General features: G+C 34.4%; 1 long non-coding RNA gene across 1 annotated transcript; it reads right to left on the reverse strand.

Moving 5' to 3' along the window:
* Positions 1-2,790: 2,790 nt before the first annotated feature.
* On the reverse strand, positions 2,791-5,488 carry LOC131382689 (uncharacterized). Its single transcript, XR_009212273.1, has 3 exons — positions 5,332-5,488; positions 3,081-3,189; positions 2,791-2,969 (listed from the first exon to the last, which is right to left on the reverse strand). It is a non-coding gene; the product is annotated as an uncharacterized LOC131382689 (long non-coding RNA).
* Between the last annotated feature and the right edge of the window lie 481 nt (positions 5,489-5,969).

The raw sequence follows: 5,969 nt of genomic DNA on the forward strand, positions 1-5,969 counted from the left end.
CAATAAATGGTGCTAGTTTTACTGGCTAGCCATATGCAGAAGAATGAAACTGCACCCTTGCCTTTCATCGCAGGTAAAAATTGTCTCAAGATGAATGTAAGACCTAAAACTATAAAAGTGCTAGAAGAAAACCTAGGACATACCACTCTTGACATTAGCCTTGGCTAAGAATTTATGAGTAAGTCCTCAAAAGTAATTGCAACACAAAAATTACAAAAAATAAAAATTGACAGTTGGGACCCTAAAGAGCTTTTGCACCTCAAAATAAACTATCAACAGAGTAAACAGATAACCTATGGAATGGAAGGAAATATTCATAAATTATGCAACTGACAGAAATCTAATATCCAGAGCCTCTAAGGAACTTAAACAATTCAAAAGTGAAAAAACAAATAAGCTCATTGAAAAGCGAGCAGAGGACATGAAGAGACAGTTCTCAAAGGAAGACTTACAAGCTGCCAACAAACATATGACAAATGCTCTGCATCACTAAGCATAAGAGAAATACAAATCAAAACAAATATGAGATACTTTCTTACATCAATCAGAATGTTATTATTAAAAAGTCAAAAAATAACAGATGTTGATGATATACTTTGAATATATATCCCCACAATATCTCCTGTAAAACTGTAATCCCCGATGTTGGAGGTGGGACCTGGTTGGAGGTGTTTGGGTTATACAGGCTGATTCCTCATGGCTTGGTGCTGTCCTCATGACAGTGAGTGAGCTCTTATGAGATCTGATCATTTATCATTTAAAATGTGTGCCACTTCCGCACCTCTCTCTTGCTTCCACTCTGCCATGTGAGATCCTTGCTCCAGCTTTACCTTTCACCATGAGGCCTCCCTAGAAGCTGAGAAGATGCTGGTGCTGTGCTTCCTGTGCAGCCTGCAGAACCATTAGCCAGTTAAATCTCTTTTTTAAAAAAATTACCCAATGTCAGGTATTTATTTATAGTAATACAGGAACAGCCTAACACAGTTGGCGAGGCTGTGGAGAAAAGGGAATGGTTATATACTCTGGGTTTGAATGTAAATTAGTTCAGCCTCTGTGGAAAGCAGTTTGGAGATTTCCCAAAGAACTCAGAACTACTGTTAGACCCAGCATTTACATTACTAGGGATACACACAAAGGAAAATAAATCATCCTACAAAAAAGGGACACATTAATTTGTGTGTTCCATCATAGCACTATGCACAAAAGCCAAGTGTATTAGTCTGTTTTTCACACTGCTATGAAGTACTGCCTGAGACTGGGTAATTTATAAATGAAAAAGGTTTAATTAACTCACAATTCAGCATAGCTGGGGAGGCTTCAGGAAACTTACAATTATGGTAGAAGACAAATGGGAAGCAAGGCACCTTTTTCATAAAGAGGCAGGAAGGAGAATGAACTCAGAAGGAACCACTATACACATATAAAACCATCAGGTCTCATGAGAACTCACAAGCTTCGCGAGAACAGCACGGGGGAAACCGCCCCCGTGATTCAACTACCTCCACCTGGTCTCTCCCTTGACACGTGGGGATTAAGAGGATTACAATTCAGAATGAGATTGTGGATAGGGAAACAGCCAAACCTTATCATCAAGACATGGAATCAACCTAAGTGTCCATAGATTGGATAAAGAAAATGCAGTACATATACACCATGGAATACTACACAGCCATAAAACAAAAATGAAATCATGTCCCTTACAGCAACATGGATGCAGCTGGAGACCATTATCCTAAGCAAATGAATACAGGAAGAGAAAAACCAAATACTGCATGTTCTCACTTATAAGTGGGAGTTAATCACTGGGTACACATGGACATAAATATGGGAACACTAGCACTGGGAACTACTATAGAGGGAAGAGTAGGAGTGGGTCAAGGTCTTGAAAAATACCTGTTAGGTACTATGCTCACTATCTGGGTGATGGGATCAGTCATATCCCAAAACTCAATGTCACACAATATACCATGTCTCTAACCTGCACATGTGCCCCCTGAATCTAAAACAACAGTTGAAAGCATAAAACATAAAATAAAATAAACCTTCAATTGGCATGATAAATGCTAAAAATTAAACATCAGGGGAAACTGTGTGAGGAGCATATGGGGATATTCTGTATTACCTTGGCAACCTTTCAGCAAATTTAAATTTATTTCAAAATAAAAATTCATACTAAAATTACCCCTGCTAAAATTTTAATTAACAATATTTATAATTTAAAAAAGGAAATTAAATGTGTTTCAAGAATAAGGAGACACTGACATCCTTCTTCTTCCATTCTGAAGAAGATCATAAAACATAAGCACTTGTGCCTGCCCCAAAACTGGATCAAAAGGTGAACACACAGATCTATTAATCACTCATCTAAAATTCTCAAATGCTAAGATATTCCATAGACTCTAAAGTCAGACCTAAATCCTACCTCAAAGGACTTGAACAAGAAGTTCCAAGAAAAAAATTGCAACAGATGTTTTAGGAGAAAATATGCATAATTTATAGGTCAACAAGGATAAGTAAGAGACAGATAGCCTGAATTCCCACTAATGGAAATATTAAAAAGAAACAATGAAAGAAAAGTATATACTTACCTGTACAAATGAAATTGTAAACTAAAGAGAATTTCAGTTTAGCAGATTAAAGCTGAAGTCTTGACTCAAATTTCCATTTGGTCTAAAACCACAATGGAATATGGAGACTGAAAAAAAAGCCCAAGTAAATGAGACACATTTCTGTGGAAGGAGTTAGATGATTTTATTTTTTTTTAACAGAGTAACCCTGAAGAAGGGAGCTTGAATAATCCTGAAGGTCAGGGAGCAAAGTAAAGAGTAAAGGGGCATCCACTGGAGATTTTCTTCTTCTGAATGCCTTGGGTTTTAAGTATATCCTTTTATGAGATGCAAGGGATGTTGGGTTGTAGGCAGAGCTGGACATCTTTCCTTCTTATTTTCTAATTCTTTTCAGAAGTTGCCCTAATCATTTAGAAAGGAGACTTGCATGAACCTGAAAGTTGCAGAGTTTGCTTTGTAAAGAATAAGAAACACTAGTATCAAAGATCAAATAAAGAAGGCTGATTGCTTTACCCATTATTCAGGCAGAGAAGGAAAGTAGTGAACTCTCTGGGCCATGTCTAGGTTCAAGGAGGAGACAGGTGAAAGCCCAGAGAACCTAACAGTGGAGAATTTCTTGACCCTGGAGGAAAAAAGGTTCCCTGTGAAGGAGATTCAAAAAGTAAAATGGAAAGGAAACAGTGTAAATATGTCCTCTCCACACAAACACTGGCTCACTGAGGGAAATGAGAGTCTTCCTGATCTCCAAGGTTTCAGAAAATATAAAGTATCTACCTGCAAATCAGTTATGCCCCTAACCCAATGCTAATGAATGTACTTTCTACGGAGAGATCTCTCTGCAATAACCATGGAGAACTAAAAACTAAACCTAAATCATAAAAAGAGTTTAGGCACATATTAGAAGTGTTTTAGAGACAATGTCTTTGACAGCATGGTTGTACATAAATCAGCCAGAACTTTTCATGACCCCATGCATTAGCTGATATTCCAAGATGTCCATGCATCAGCCATGAATCTCCTTCTGGCCACTGGAGCCATTCCTTGTCTTCATAAATACCTTCCATTACTTTCAGGTTTCTTGTGTCCATAGCCAAATGACTGAGTTAAACTCTGAAAAACTTGTATTAGGAGCAACCTTGATTCTTACCAAAAACAATACTGCATTTCAAGAAGATGAAACTTTTTATAAGGTAAATTATAAAATTTTGCACTGCTTTCTATACTTGTAGCGGGAGCACCCTTGATTCTTACCAAAAACAATACTGCATTTCAAGAGGACGAATCTTTTTATAAGGTAAATTATAAAATCTTGCACTGCTTTCTATACTTATAAATATTTTGCATATATGTCATTATAGCAAATAACAATTTTTAGAAATAATTAAAGTCTCAAAGTGTTCCTTTCTTGAAGTCAGCAGCAGTTACAATTTGTTGTAACTATGAAAACTGAATAATATTTTATTCATTTTAAGTATTGAAGGTCATATAAGTCTCTGGACTTACTGCATTTTATCTAAAACATGTATTTTCATTTGGGAAATGGAGAATTACTTCTTTATTAATCTAAGCATGTCTATGCTTTTAGAATGTGAGGCAGGGCTCTGCAATTTTCTTACAAGAGGCTAAACAGAATGGAAAGCAAAATCAACAAAAGGAAAAGAGACTGAGAAGAAAATTATACATGTTGTTTATAACTTTGGTGATAACAAGTTACTTTTAAAGATGCCTGTGCGTATACACTATCTTCCAACTGTTTCAGATGTAAATATATTAAAACAAGCATTTTAACCTCAGATAAATAAAAAAGACACATAGTTAGGCATCTTTACAATTACAAACTGCTGCTTATTCTTATCCATGCTCCTAAAATGCCTTATAATATCTGGTGTCACTGCCTTGGATTATAAGTCCAAAACAGAGTTTTCTTTTTTTAATAGATAATATTATAAAGGTGATTTTCTAAGTGTACACGGCCTCTTTAGGAAGATAGCAGTATAGCTCAGATGTATGCTTTATAGAGCAGAGATTTTAAGCCATAAACTCATCATTGATGTCTTACAGCCGGATTTAATTACCATCCTGAATTTTGATTATTTTTTCCTTGCTTTAAACGAATCACACATAAAAGTATGCCTACATGATATATAGTTTTTCTTGTTTTTGAAATGTATACAAATAGTCTCCTATTATAAATTAATTTATTTATTTAAATTTTATTTATTTAAATTTATTTATTTATTCCTGGACGTGCTTTCTTGACTCAGTCAAGGCCAAAATGAAAGCAATTATTTTAGAGACCTATATAAAATACATGCTTATTTAGCTGAGATTTGCTTCAAAAACTCAAGTAAAATAAAGAGCTCCATGTAAAAATGGTGATATTTGTGTTTAATGAGCCTTAATTCATCTCATATATGTATACGTATATGCACACACATAATTTCATACACTATGTAATTTTACAATCTTTACTGTCACCAAAATTTACCTATTTTATCTTGTATTCTACCAGAGTCCTATTACATGGAAATTGTGAAGTTCACAGCAATATAACTGCTATAAGTTGTTAATCACATATAATACATTAAGCATTGTGTTGGGTAATTGGCATTCTTTTATCTCTTAATTTAATGAAAATTGTATTAGTTAGGATAGGCAATAATGTGTTATGGTAACAAATATAAAACATCAGAAGCCTAAAATAACAAAAATTATATATTGTTATTCACTCTCAATGTCCAAATTGTTCTGCTATTATACTCACTCAAGGATGTAGGTTGACAGAGCTAATAATGACACACTCAAAAGAGGGAAGGAAAACATCATAAATAATACACTGGATCTTATATTTCTCATTCAGAGGTGACCTCCACGAGTTCACTTTTAATCACAAATATTATGGTCATCTATCACTTGAAAAACAAAAACACAGAAGTATCATCCTGTCATGTGTCTGCAAAGAAAATGAGAAATATTTGGTAACAGGAATAATGACTAACCTCTCTCAAAAAAAATTTTACAAGAGAGCCACTACCATCATTTGTGAAATAAAGAAACAGAAGCTCAAAAAAGTAAGTAACATTAATAATTGACATGAAGTAATTAATCCAGTAATGCTAAAAACTGAATACTAATCCATTTCTAAAACCTTTATTTTTTTCTATTATTAATATTTTAATTGGAACTTAAAGATAAAACATTAGACTAATCATCAACAGTTTATGATACACTATCACCATTAGCAAATAAATGGTGCTTTTCTTAAAGGTATTTATTCGTACAGTGTAATGAATATTAAAAATTTGCTTAAACCAAGAATTAGAGTATTACTGACTCTATTCATCTGCATGTGTCTATTCTCCCATTCCCCTATCTCTCTACCCTCAGAGATAATCACTTTCC

The sequence above is a fragment of the Hylobates moloch genome, unplaced genomic scaffold (genome assembly GCF_009828535.3).
Source record: "Hylobates moloch isolate HMO894 unplaced genomic scaffold, HMol_V3 SCAFFOLD_1177, whole genome shotgun sequence".
Taxonomy (NCBI): Eukaryota; Metazoa; Chordata; class Mammalia; order Primates; family Hylobatidae; genus Hylobates; species Hylobates moloch.